This window comes from Bombyx mandarina, chromosome 20 (assembly GCF_030267445.1).
Source record: "Bombyx mandarina strain Sakado chromosome 20, ASM3026744v2".
Lineage (NCBI taxonomy): Eukaryota > Metazoa > Arthropoda > Insecta > Lepidoptera > Bombycidae > Bombyx > Bombyx mandarina.
Genome location: NC_143226.1, coordinates 5,875,389 through 5,888,950, shown reverse-complemented (window position 1 = coordinate 5,888,950; position 13,562 = coordinate 5,875,389). Strand labels below are relative to the sequence as shown.

The following is a 13,562-nucleotide window of genomic DNA, read 5'->3' as shown; positions in this document are numbered from 1 at the left end:
AAGTACTAAATAATATGTGATGAGCAGTAATAAATAGCATTTATTTTATAGAATTAATTCTCTTTCAAACTTTTATTTTATTTTTTTATTTTTATTTTTTCATGATTGAAGAATTACTGGTGGCCCGGAGGCCTTTCCAGTTTCACCAGGACAGGTGGGCGAGCAAAGGCTCAGCCAGGAGGGGTGAGATTTGCTAACAGCTACCCGAGCGCCTCCGAAGGACACCTAACAGCTGAAGAGCAGCTGCTTTGCGAATGAATCTACTACCGGATCGGAATCGCGACCCGCTGAGAAGATCCGGCGAGAAACTCAGCGAGCTGATTCATGGGTTAGGTTGCACGGCGAACTCTTTGTCGAGTTCGACGAGTACGGTTACCGAGGTCCCTAAGCCTGCTCCTAGTGTTAGAGCTGAAGGCGTCTAATGCAAAGGTTATTGGATCTGATGGATCCGTAAGGACGTTTCTAGGGCGTCGACGGTGACTGGCTCCTGCGTGATCAGGATTCGGGGAGTAGTCAGCGGCGGCAACGATAAGGCGATTATCATGACGCATAGCCTTATCGAAGTATCGTTCCGACGCTGACTTCATGTATTTCTGGATAGATTCGAGACCCAGGTCGTCGTGTAGGTCAACGTTCCTCACGAACCACGGAGCTCCGACGGCTAACCTGCAAAAGCGGGATTGTAGAGATTGGAGGGTGTCTATGTGTGTGCGGGCCGCGTGAGCGAACACCACACTCGCGTAAGTCATGACGGGCCTTATGCAAGTTTTGTAAAGTGTCACCTTGTTTCGAAGGGACATTTTACTCCGCTTACAGATCATGGGGTAGAGTCTACCGAGAATAAACGCGCCACGGTCACGGACTGATTTTATATGCGGGCGGAATGTCATCGATGCATCCAGGGTAACGCCCAGGTACTTGACCTTCCTGGCCCAGGGTATGGGTTGTCTAAAGAGAGTAATCGGGGGTGTGAGATTCCTCCTCCTAATCCGGGAGGAAATCCGTGTGGAGCTTCCCCTCTGAAATAGCACCGCAGTACTTTTCGCTGGGTTGATGTCTATCTCTTTCAACTGACTTACGGCCGGATATACGCCCCCTCCAAACCTCGTCACAATGACCGGTTGAATCTATCTATGCGGTAGCTTTCTAACGTGTCTTAGACAACTTGCTGGTATTAGAGCCTCAATCTACCTTGAGGTCAGGTCTAAGGCATCTAAAGAATAATTGCACCTAAAACCAAAACATCACTGGTGGTAGGACGTCTTGTGAGCCAGCACGGGTAGGTACCACAACCCCGCCTATTTCTACCGCGAAGCATTAATGCGTTGTGCTAAAAAACAGAGACTTAGAAATCACGCTAAAATGGGTGATCAGCGGACGAGCTGACGGCCCACTTGGTATTAAACGATCGTCGGAATCATGGAACATCGCAGCGTGAATAACGTCACGATTCAGAGGTCTCTATTAAATTGAATCTCATGCTCTACCTTATTAGTGAACAAATACTTGCCCAGCATTGTCTGGAAGGTAGAGATATTTAACAAAGGCTTTCATCGCAAAACCTAATTTTAGTATCGTTTCTTTGTTCGACAGATATTTCTTAAAATAATGAGGCTTTAGTTTCTCCGTAGGGATGATTAAAATAATAGGGTACCTACTGGAACTAAAAAATATGTTTACACCTCCAGAACGTAACTTTAAGCGTCCGATAAATAATTAAAAAGATCGTTAATTATTCTCGTACGATATAAATCGAATTTTCCCCAGTCGTATTGGTTACCTGCGTAACATTTTAATATTAAAAACGTCTTAAAACGCATTGCGAGATTGAAACATCAACCCTTAGTACAGACGACATTAAACTGAAAATGGCTTAACGGATTTCTCGACATGCGCTTTCGTAAATTTTCAAATCTAGAACAAGAGGTGTTCCATCATTTTCTCGCATTCAGTTTTGGTCCGGCGTTAGGGCGGAGAGCACGTGTTGTGTCGCGAGCTATAAGGCGTTTTTCGCCGCCCGGTTTTCCCATTAAATGGTATCGTATTATATTCAATTGAAATATTAGAATAAACGTTTACAAGTTTCTACACGAATGTGAATATATTGGAAGCCTACGAGTGACCAAGGTAAGATTAGCTTTTTTATTTAGCTTTTCGTAGTGTTTGTGAGAGGGATTTGTTTTTCCTTGGAATTAGCTGTTTTATCATTATAATTTAAGGACTGGCGTCTTAGAGGAACGTTAATAAGTCCACGGATCCCTAGCTAGGCACATATACGAACACACACGGAGCAACAGTAGCTACCTCGCATAATCACCACTACAGGACAGAGCTTTTGCAAAAGTGGCCCGGAAATGTATTCAAATAATTTACTATAAATTGTATAATATATTATATACTAGCTGACCCGACAGACTTCGTAGTGCCTCGATCGATAAATAAAAGACCTAAACTTTTGTATAAAATAAACTTAAAACAAACAAAAGGAATCCGTCCGATGGGCGACACATCAAAGGAAAAACTAAATTGCTATTTTTATTTAATTCCGAGCACTTTCATATTTATCTACCTTTTAAACCTTCTCTGGACTTCCACAAATAATTCAAGACCAAAATTAGCCAAATCGGTTCAGGCGTTCTCGAGTTTTAGCGAGATAACGAACAGCAATTCATTTTTATATATGTACATTAAATAGATCTTAATTTGGCGTATCCTTAAAAGATCATGTGGAAGCTTACTATTGTAATTTGTTTATAAATAAAAATTAAATGGCATGTACAAATTCGAGGATAATGTCACAAAGGTATATAAATTTTATTATAAAAAAAAAGTTTTAGTGTGACGTGTTACATAGGCAACTGCTAGATCTTTAAACGACCAATTCTTGTATATATATATATATAATCTGAATCTCGGAAACGGCTCCAAAGTTTTTCATAAAATTTAGTATACAGGGGATTTCGGAGGCGATAACTCGATCTAGCTACGATTTATTTTCAGAAAATTTTGTTTTGTTCGGGTTTTCAATAATGAACTTTATCGATAATTTGTGATTTTTTCTTTAAATAACCAGTTCATATTTTGCTATTATCCTGTCGGTAAGATCGAAAAATATCATTTATATTTTATCATTTTTTCAATATGTAATTCGTTTTTAAAATGTAATATCTGAAAAACACAATTTATCAACAACAAAAAAGCTGAGCTCATTATCTAATAAGGCTTTAAGCAAATTTTCATCCAGCAAACGAAAAGCCGATTTAAATCTATAAGAGAAGATTAACAATTAATGTTATAGTACCTACCTAATTTACCTATTAATTCAATATACCACGCTTTTTAACATATTAAATGGTATTCATTTCTTTTCATGTTTCATCTCTTTCTCTTATGATTCTTTTGTACATTGTATCCTGAAGTCATTAGTCGATCAGAAAACTACGTTTCATTCTTTTCGGTTGAAAGGTGGCACAGACTTTAAGCTTTGAAAATGACTCTCCTAACCGATGTAAATTTATTTTTACTAGAGGTCCCGCAGTAGTCGAAATTCGACTATAATATATTGGAATTGTAAGTTTGTACACTATTAGGATTGTATTTTATACTTATATAATCACAAATTTCGCCAAGACAACACTATAAAAAATATTAACAAACAATATTTAATCTATTCTCAATTTGACAACAGACGTCAAGAACAAAAGTATGACAATAAATAGTATGCATGCGTGTGTGCGTCAAATACATGGTATGTAGTGTGTGTAATGTTTTCTTTATTGATTTAATGTATCTTTTATGCATTATTTTTAAAAAATATTAGCATTGTGCACTTCTTCTCTAGGGTAAAACCTGGATAGATGCCGCAGCGGGATAGATGCCTCATGTTCTAAAAACCTAACTTCCCGCACTCATGACAAAAAATTAATTTAATAAGTAGGAACCACAGTCACCCTATACCTTATCTACCATTTGACAATCGCGTGGTGACGAAGTGTTTTCCTCGTGCACATAATTTTCTCCGCGCGGAATTTCACGAACACGTCAAAGATTGAAAGGTTAGCATTTAGCGTGGTATAACTTTATAATTAGTGTAAAATTCCATTATATTTTTTGCTACGTGAATATATTGGTTCATTGAGTCTGCATCTAGGTGTAAATAAATGCTATTAAGTTTATAATTTATTTACAAAAAATTTGGGCATCTATCCTTATCACAAAGGATAGTTGCCCTGATTTTTTGGGGTATAGGTGCCTTTAGAGGCATCTATCCCTCCATACTCTGCCATTTCAGAATACAGCAGAAATATGCCACGAAAACATAAAACACAAACAACTGATTTACAGTTCAAGCAGCGAAGATGAAGACAACCCACTTAACTATAAAATGAAAGGAAATAAAACAATAGATTTGCCCCTAAAGAAATCTAAGGGATAAACCTAAAACGCATGTAATAATATCTGCATTGAATGTTTTGAAAACTATAAAAATACGAAGTCGTAATCCGACTGAATTCAATGTTTAGTGTTTCAGAACTAGCTACATGAAACGTGTTTTTCAGAAATGATGTAGAAGATGTGGAAAATTTAAAGCACTATCCAGTTAAACTTCAATTGGACAAAATAATAAAGATATCTTTATTGTGTTAATTTAATATAAAAAAATATGATTTTGCAATGTACACATTGACACTTAATGTGAATATTTTATAAACAATTAATTGTTTAAACTCTTAAGAGTTTATATTTTTGTTGAATAAATATATGTAAAATTTAATTTCATAAAAAAATAGGATAATGCATGTTGAAACTAAAAAAGTTGTAGTTTAGCTTACGCTTACTTAACGCTTTAAAAATTTAATTATGATCATTTGTGTGATATGAGAACTATCTTTTAATTATAAACATTCATAGACTTAAAAAATACAAAATATTTTTTATTATTATGACCCATGTTTCTTGGAGACAATTATTGCTCTGTTAGGAATAGAACTTCTAAATATTTGGTTTGGTTTTTACGTTTACACGATATAAAGGGCATCTATCCTGCACTGCAGGCATCTATCCTACTCAGTATTTTCTTGGTGGGGCAACTATCCATACAGGTAGGCATCTATCCTCCAAAAAAAGGTTCTACGAAAAACGAATTTCTGCAAAATCTGTATTTGATTGGTTAAAATTTTTTTATACTAATTAAACATAAGGGATTGAGCTAACTACATTAATAGAAATTATTCGTATAAAATTAATATTTTCAAAATTACATGACTTTTTCAAAAAGTGGGGCATCTATCTCGGCTTTACCCTATATTCTCTATAAGTGTGGAAAATTTCATACTCCTCCGTCCGCGCAATTTTCGTAAAAAAGGATACAAAGTTTTTGCTTCACGTATTAATATATAGATTTTTTATTGCTTAGATGGCTGGATGAGCTCACAGCCCACCTGGTGTTAAGTGGTTACTGGAGCACATAGATATCTACAACGTAGACGCGCCACCCACCTAGAGATACAAGTTCTAAAGTCTTAGCATAGTCACAGCGGCTGCCCCAACCTTCAAACCGAAACGCATTACTGCTTGACAGCAGAAATAGGCAGGGTGGCGGTACCTACCCACGCGGATTCACAAGAGGTCCTACCACCAGTAATTACGCAAATTATAATTTTTCGGGTTTGATTTTTATTACACGATGTTATTCCTTCACCTTGGAAGTCAATCGTGAACATTTGTTGAGTACGTATTTCATTAAAAAAATCGGTACCCGCCTGCGGGATTCGAACACCGGTGCATCGCTACATACGAATGCACCGGACGTCTTATCCTTTAGGCCACGACGGCCTCAATAGGCGGCATTCTTGTTGTTAAGTCGGTTAAATGCAATTATACAAAAAGTTAATTCTTGAAAATAGCCTGTAGGGTTAAAGTCAATCATCTAGTAAATCATATTCAGGAGTAAAGGACTATTTAGCTTAAGCGATTATAAGATTAAGATTTTACTTAACACGCGACATTTATCTTTGTAATTAAAGGTCCGTTTTATTTGATATTAGCATCAACAACTTGATGTATTTAATTGAACTTCAATTAGGCTTACTCCATTCAAATAGCTAAAGTTTTTTTATTAAGATATTTTTTCCAAATTTTAAGCATTCAATGGCTCTTCTGTAAAATTTCAAAAGTGTCGCTTAAGCCAAATATCCTCTCACTCTTCGATATGGTCTGGAGTGTTTAAGTGTCAAAGACACTTAGTACTGTCCCTATTGCGGTGGGTGCACGGAACTATGTCTCTGACAGATAATACTGCCCTATGTGACCGCCTTCATTGCCATTCGACATCTACAAATTTTTTCTTTATTTAGTTATAATTAACTTAATTTTTTTTTATTGCTTAGACGGGTGGACGAGCTCACAGCCCACCTCGTTTTAAGTGGTTACTGGAGCCCATAGACATCAACAACGTAAACGTGCGCCAATCACCTTAAGTTTGTACTTGCTTCGTCAGTACATATACCAAAAATACAATACAATAAGATCTAAGGTCTCAGTATAGTTACAACGGCTGCCCTACCCTTCAAACCGAAACGCATTACTGCTTTACGGCAGAAATAGGCGGAGTGGCAGTACCTACCCGCGCGGACTCACAAGAGGTCCTACCACCAGTAAAAATAGTTCTATATATATTTTTATAGTTTATTTAAATTACTGGGTTCCCGGTCGGTGATCATATAATAGTAATAAATTGCCGTATGCTATGCCTTGGTTTCATTCCTGATGCCGGCATGTACAAAGGTGCACACACACATAAACAAATAGACAAGTATCAATACAAGACGCCATTTAATATAACTTCGTGTTGTTATGAAAAAAATTGAATATATAACACTTTTTTTTCCTCATCAAAAACGTGACGAATGTTAAAAATAAGCGTCGGTTATCATAGCAACGATAAATCTTGACATGAATAGGTACCAGAGACAAAAATATTCAATGAAAGTGACACATAAAAAATAAAAGTGACAACCAACAATGAAAGTGACACTCAGAAATTAAAGTGACACGCAAAAATGGTATTCGCAATTTTCAGGATTTACAAAAAAATATATCTTCTAGCTCTGTTAACTTCACAGTGTGTATAGGTAAGCTATAGGTTCTAGAAACTCAACAATTAGGCAGTTAAATCGGAGCATTTGGTGATGGTACTGCCACTAAAAACAGATTTTTAGTGGAAGAAGCGACGTCACGCCTAGGTTTTTTTTTCGTTGTTTAATTGGGTGGACGAGTTCACAGCTCACCTGGTTTTAAGTGGTTACTGGAGCTCACAGACATCTACAATGCCTTTTTTTTTTTTTTTTTTTTTTTTTTTCGGGTAGAGGGCCGAACCTCCTACGAGGTCCCCGCGCAAAAGGGGCGCGCGGGGTATGTGAGACTCTACGATCTGCATGGTGTTATGAGCAGACCGCGGGACCAAGGATTTTAGGGCCCACCCACTAAACGACTCCCCTGCACTCTTACACCCGACGTCCGATCCCCTCCGAGGTCAGAACCCGGATGAGGTAGGGGGGTTACCGCGGTCAACACTACAACCAGACGGCGCGGCTCACCCCAAGGACGCCCAGCCGACGGAGCCTTCGAGGCGAATCGAAGGCTCTGAAACGTCGGCCGTCTCGGTACGGCAGCCCGTCGGGCCGCCCAGACGGTGCCGCTGGTGTCCCGGAATACCCCGCTGGACCAGAACCAGCCTGCCGGGTCGGGACGCGATACACCGTCGACCGGTCGCTCTATTTACTCCATGGCAGCGCGCTAGAGTGCTGGTAGCGCGCCGCGCGGCCTCACCCCCTCAGGTCGCCCCTTGACCTTCACCGGGGGGAGTTCGCCTCTTACAGGGGCCGAAGTCGGACAAAAGCCCTTCTGCGGCCTCCGGCTCGGCGGCGACGGATAGGTGCGGAGAGGGATGAGCTCTCCCTCTCTCGTTCCGCCGCCTCCTTCTGCGAGATGGTGCACTCGCAGAAGTCGAGCATCGCCTTCCAGGAGACATCTACAATGCCTGCCCCACCCTTCAAACCGAAACGCATTACTGCTTCACGGCAGAAATAGGCAGGGTGGTGGTACCTGGAGTCGTTTAATGGGTGGGCCCTAAAATCCTTCGGCCCGCGGTCTGCTCACAACACCATGCAGACCGTTGAGTCTCACATACCCCGCGCGCCCCTTTCGCGCGGGGACCTCGTAGGAGGTTCGGCCCCCGACCAGAAAAAAAAAGGGCTAAGGTGGTACCTACCCGTGCAGACTCACAAGTTAAGACTCATAAGGAGAATTAATGAATACCTCTGATTAATATTGGACCATCAACACTTGAGATCCTTTCACCTCATATAGCAAATTTAAAATAAAAACACTCAAAAATTTTACATTGAATAACTTATCGTCCCTGTCTCACAAAAGTCGCGCAAAAATTAATGTTCACCGTTTAAGTAGGGTGGAATGTGAGGGAGCACTTAATTATATTCCGGGATTTTTAATTAAATAAATTAAGTGAATCCAAAAGGCCCATGGGTTCGATGATGTACGGTTTTTGTGGAGAGGTAACAAGTCACATAATATATGTGTCTGCTTCAAGTCTATTTATTTCGATTCAAGATTGACTCTTGCTCCGGGCTTTGAAATGGACTAACTAAATAGACTTAAAGATCCCTATCTATAACTAATATACAAATTCTACAGTGGTTTTTACGGATGCTCCGTTATAACTACTGAACCATTCATCCGATTGACTTGAAACTTGGTATCCATGTAGAAAATACATGTACTTAATGGATAGGCAAATATTTATATGAGTGTTGGACTCCCTACACCAGCTGCGGGGGTGTTAATGGTGAGTATCTTTGGGGGGGTGAGAAATAATAATGTTAATTTTAATAGCCCAGCGAAGCGGACAGGTACAGCTAGTATATATATATTGATACACTTTATTAATTCTTGATATGAGAAAGCTATCACCATTACCATCAGATCTTCGCAGCAGACGTCCAGTGGGTTCCCGTGACCTTTAAGGTTGGCGGTCCATATCGTAGAAGGTCTAAGCTCGCTGTCTCTTCCGATAAAAGATCGCCACAAATCCCAAATACTGCAGTCTCTCAACACGCAAGTCTTTGACCAGTGTGGCCAGTGGTAGTGGCATATGGCAGTGAGATATAGTTGCTCTCAATTGGCCTTAACAGAAGGCTCGAAGTCACCCAGAGTATTAGAGTTAGGAGAGAGGGTTATTTTTGTAGGAATAAAGAAATTCGCAAGCCTGTTGTATTCCTTATGCGATTCACTCTATAAATAATAAATCGGTTTATGTTGGAATGTAACTTTTATTTTTCACCACCCATCCGTTCCACACTACCCTCTTTATCCACAGAGCAATACGTTCCTCAGAATTGGGGCAGATGGCGCTACTCATAAAAAGCGGGAAAACAAATTTAGATACAACAGAACCACTGTAACTAAAAATCCAAAGGCTCTTCCGAAAACCGCTATTAAGTGAATTCGAATATAGTTTCTCTTTTTTTGGGCATGTATGCAAAAAAATTGCGTTAATTTTAAAGAGAGAGAGAGAGTATTCTTTATTGTACACCAAAAAACAAATAAACAGTGCGATACATTAAAACAAAAAAGTACAATTGGCGGTCTAAGAGCGATCATTTCCAGACAAGCATCAGGTGGACAAAAATTATTTGGAAACGAACTACGCGCGGTGTACTATTCCAGTGAAATACCTAAACGTATATGTACACATACATATAAAGAAGACTTCTTTGAAAATTATCTTGTATCTATTAATCAAAACAGGCAAACATTGGTGTAATAAACAGGTTTGTTTGCTCTTTGTCTAGGTGCTTATTATCCATGTATGTATATATTTAAACTTATACAAGTATGTATGTCAGCCTCTGGTACCCGTAACACAGGGAACCATAATTTGGGGCTGGATGATGGATATGTTCCCAGTTATTCAATAAATATTAGTATTATTAAAAGTTGGTATCATTAAAATTGCATTAGAGGGGTATCTAAAGTTAATAATATGCAATGATTTCCTGGGTTAATATGCAATGCTGAAGGTTTCACAATATAATGATACCAAAATTTGTTCCATAGTGGTATATTAAGGCACAATTTTGCAAGAAAAGCTCGAATATACCTAAGCACTCCTCATCTTTGTGATTAAGTAAGTGGATAAAGCTTTACTTGTGATACTGCAGTGTCTCAGCTCCCAGCAAAAAAATTAACAGAGCGAATTAAATTATTTTTATCCACATATCTGTTATATTTGTTTGTTGGATCTGTTAGGCGCACATGGCACCAGTCAAGGCCCTTATTTCTAAAGAGCAGTCAATTGTGGCGACTCGCACTTTATGTAATCGCACAGTAAGACGACAAAGAACAGACTCCTACACGAAATTCGCTTAATAATCTTGAGCACGCTCCTGAATTAATATCACGACATGGCGGAATGGCTAAACGTGGAGAAGGTTCTGCCTTGTCACGGTCATCCAATTACTAAATAGTTACTAGAGCGTTTTGTATGAGGCAGAGCTTTTGAGGGTTGTCAAAAATTTGGTGTTTCCTAAAAAAACGTATTGATGTTGCTGTAGTCTGGGGTCTGGGAGGGGGGTTAACTTGATAATTTCTGTTCTAACCAAAGGTCACGTTCATTGGTTGTTTCCGGACAATTAAAGTGGCCGATACTCAATATCACAAAAGTGGTCACACAATATCATTCCTATATCATTGACATCTGTCAACCCATATCCCCAGATTGCATTGTCATTTTCGCTTCATACCTACGTTGTTGCTACCTAAGACCTGCTCTATAGGCTATAGCCCTACTTATAGCCGAACCTTCTTGAACGAACTAGTAAGGTTCTGCTCATTATTTGGCCAGAGATGAGACAGGTTGTCACCATTTGCGGTTTTAATAATGTCGTAGACATAAACCTACTGGGTAAACGGTCATATTTATATTAGAACCAACCGATGCATGGTGTATAATAATATGTTCTCGAAAGACGCGTTGGGTGTTACGATTTCAAACAATGTGAGGAATGTAATAGGAATACAAACAAAATGTACTGGTCTAGGAGAACTGAGACTTGGATGGTTGGGGCGTTAGAAAGCTTATAATGTGTGAGAGAGAGAGAGAGAGAGAGAGAGAGACACAGAGAGAGTATTCTTTATTGTACACCAAAAAACAAATAAACAGTTCGATACATTAAACACAAAAAAGTACAATTGGTCTTAGTTGGCCTTAGTATAGTCTTGGGTATTGATTAAAGATTAAGTTAGCCTCAAGCTACTGTGCCAATGTACAGCCAAATAAAAAGAGCCCAGTGTGCCCACATCGCGAAAACAGCTCCGGTGTCTTTAGAAGGCAGCTGATAGAATCTACCCTCATTTCCTAACAATAACATGTTAATTCACTGAAGCAATATTTCACATGAAAATGCACGAGAGAAATTGAGAGCTCAGCCTCGAAACGAAGTTACGACCCGCAGGACGCAGGAGCGAGAGGGAAATTAATTTGTTTGAAGTAATTTCCCTTATCAACTTTATGCTCCAATAATAAAAATGTTTTAGATTATTTTTTGGTGTTGTGCAAAATTTCCGTTCTCAAGATCGAAATGTTTGACTGATGAACTAAACAGATTCTGAGTAATCCTTAACGCCCGCTTGTTTCCCTGATTAATTGCATTATCTAGATCCTGGAACAGGAAAAACTACGGGAAGGCACTGTTAAGAGACCAGTCTGTCTTTTAAGAAAACATACAAACCACACTTCCCAGATTTATTTAAAATAATTTAATGTACATTAGATTTCAGCACTGACTCCCGAATTCCCAGTCGGAAAACTGTGCTGCGCGAGGTATTGACTGAAGTTTTAACTTTGAAAATATAATGGACTAATTAAAAATGATGAAGCTTTTACTGGTGGTAGGACCTCTTGTAGGTACCACTGCCCCACCTATTTCTGCCGTGAAGCAGTAATGCGTTTCGGTTTGAAGGGTGGGGCAACCGTTGTAACTATACTTGAGACCTTAGAACTTATATCACAAGGTGAGTGGCGCATTAACGTTGTAGATGTCTATGGGGCTCCGGTAACCACTAACGTAACGGTAAACACCAGGTGGGCCGTGAGCTCGTCCACCGACTTAAGCAATAAAAATAAATAAATAAACTTATTCAACTTTTAGCAATACCCAGCATTACGTTAGAATCACAAACAAGTTGGTCCAACTTCTGTTTCACTCTCCGATCTTGAAGGCGTTATTGTTTCATCTTGAAAACCAGCAGATTGAGGGCAGAGTATTCCCTAGAACCAGTGGAAGTAAAGGGTTTCGACGTTTAGAGCCAGAGCTAGTAGTGTACCAATATCAGTAACACTTTTATTTTTATTTTTTAAATATTATCTTCCTTTATTGCTTAGATGGGTTGACGAGCTCACAGCCCGCCTGGTATTAAGTGGTTACTGAAGCCCGTGGACATCTACAACGTAAATGCGCCACCCACCTTGAGATATAATATATGACGTATAAGAGTCTTATCTATAACTGTTTAAAATCTCCGATGAATTGGGTATGAAATTAAAATAAATCAAGCTTTGACTGATTAAACTATACTTTTGTTTGCTTGTTTCTCTTCTGTCCCGTCGAATAAAACGGATTGACAAGATTTTCTTATGTGACAGTTTTCGGTCAAGAGAATGTGACATACGCTACCCACCTTTTCCTACGTAAAAACATCTCATTCGCACGGAAAACTGTTATATTATCTTAAGAAAAACTACGTGACACTTTATAAAAATGAATCGACATTTTTCCTTGACCAGACGGGCGAAGCCGCGCTTACCAGCAAGAACAATTTAAGTAAAGGATGGATCGTGTCCATCATACCCATAGTTTGGTTTGCTCAGTTTTGACGTCATCAGCTATTGAGCCTGGGGTTTGTATTCAAAAGTGCTTATTTTTAGCCGACTTAAAAAACGGAGGAGGCTCGCAAATCAATTTTTTTAATGTTTGTTCTAACAGAACATTTTTCTCAATTATTTTCATGTATCTTATGTATGTTTCTTTATTGATTGTTTCTCGTCTGCAGGATTCGAACACCGGTGCATCCCTCAACATGAATTTACCGGACGTCTTATCTTTTAGGCCACGTCGACTTGTTTTTTAAATAATGACGATAATAATAGACGAGTTTTAAATAATGAAGGACTTTACCTGCATAAATAAATACCAGTAGCTAAAGAGTTAAATTAGCTAACATAATTACAATTTACAATACCAGTCCAGAAACGCGGCAAAAGAAAACACAATACGAGGTGACACAAACATTTTTGATGTCGCGAACGCGGTAGCACGAACACAATTTCCTTTTAAACATGCTAATTTCATAAAGAGACATAGAGACGGCAAACGAAGTAGGGGTCGTCAAATCAGGAGATGGGAAGATGACTTGAAGCAGACAGCGGGACCATTCTGGCTTAGAGTAGCAAGGGATAGGACCCATTGGAAGGAATTTGAAGA

General features: G+C 39.0%; 1 protein-coding gene across 7 annotated transcripts in view; it reads left to right on the top strand.

Moving 5' to 3' along the window:
• Window positions 1-1,945: 1,945 nt before the first annotated feature.
• Window positions 1,946-13,562, top strand: part of LOC114247861 (uncharacterized) — a 276,472-nt gene continuing 264,855 nt past the window's right edge. For 6 of the 7 annotated variants that reach the window (XR_016324746.1, XR_003624908.2, XM_028180937.2 and 3 more), the window contains exon 1: window positions 1,947-2,127. The gene's annotated coding sequence lies outside the window, so the exon portion shown is untranslated. Of the gene's footprint in view, window positions 2,128-13,562 lie in introns of all 7 variants that reach the window. The other variant, XM_028180935.2, reaches the window with a different exon arrangement.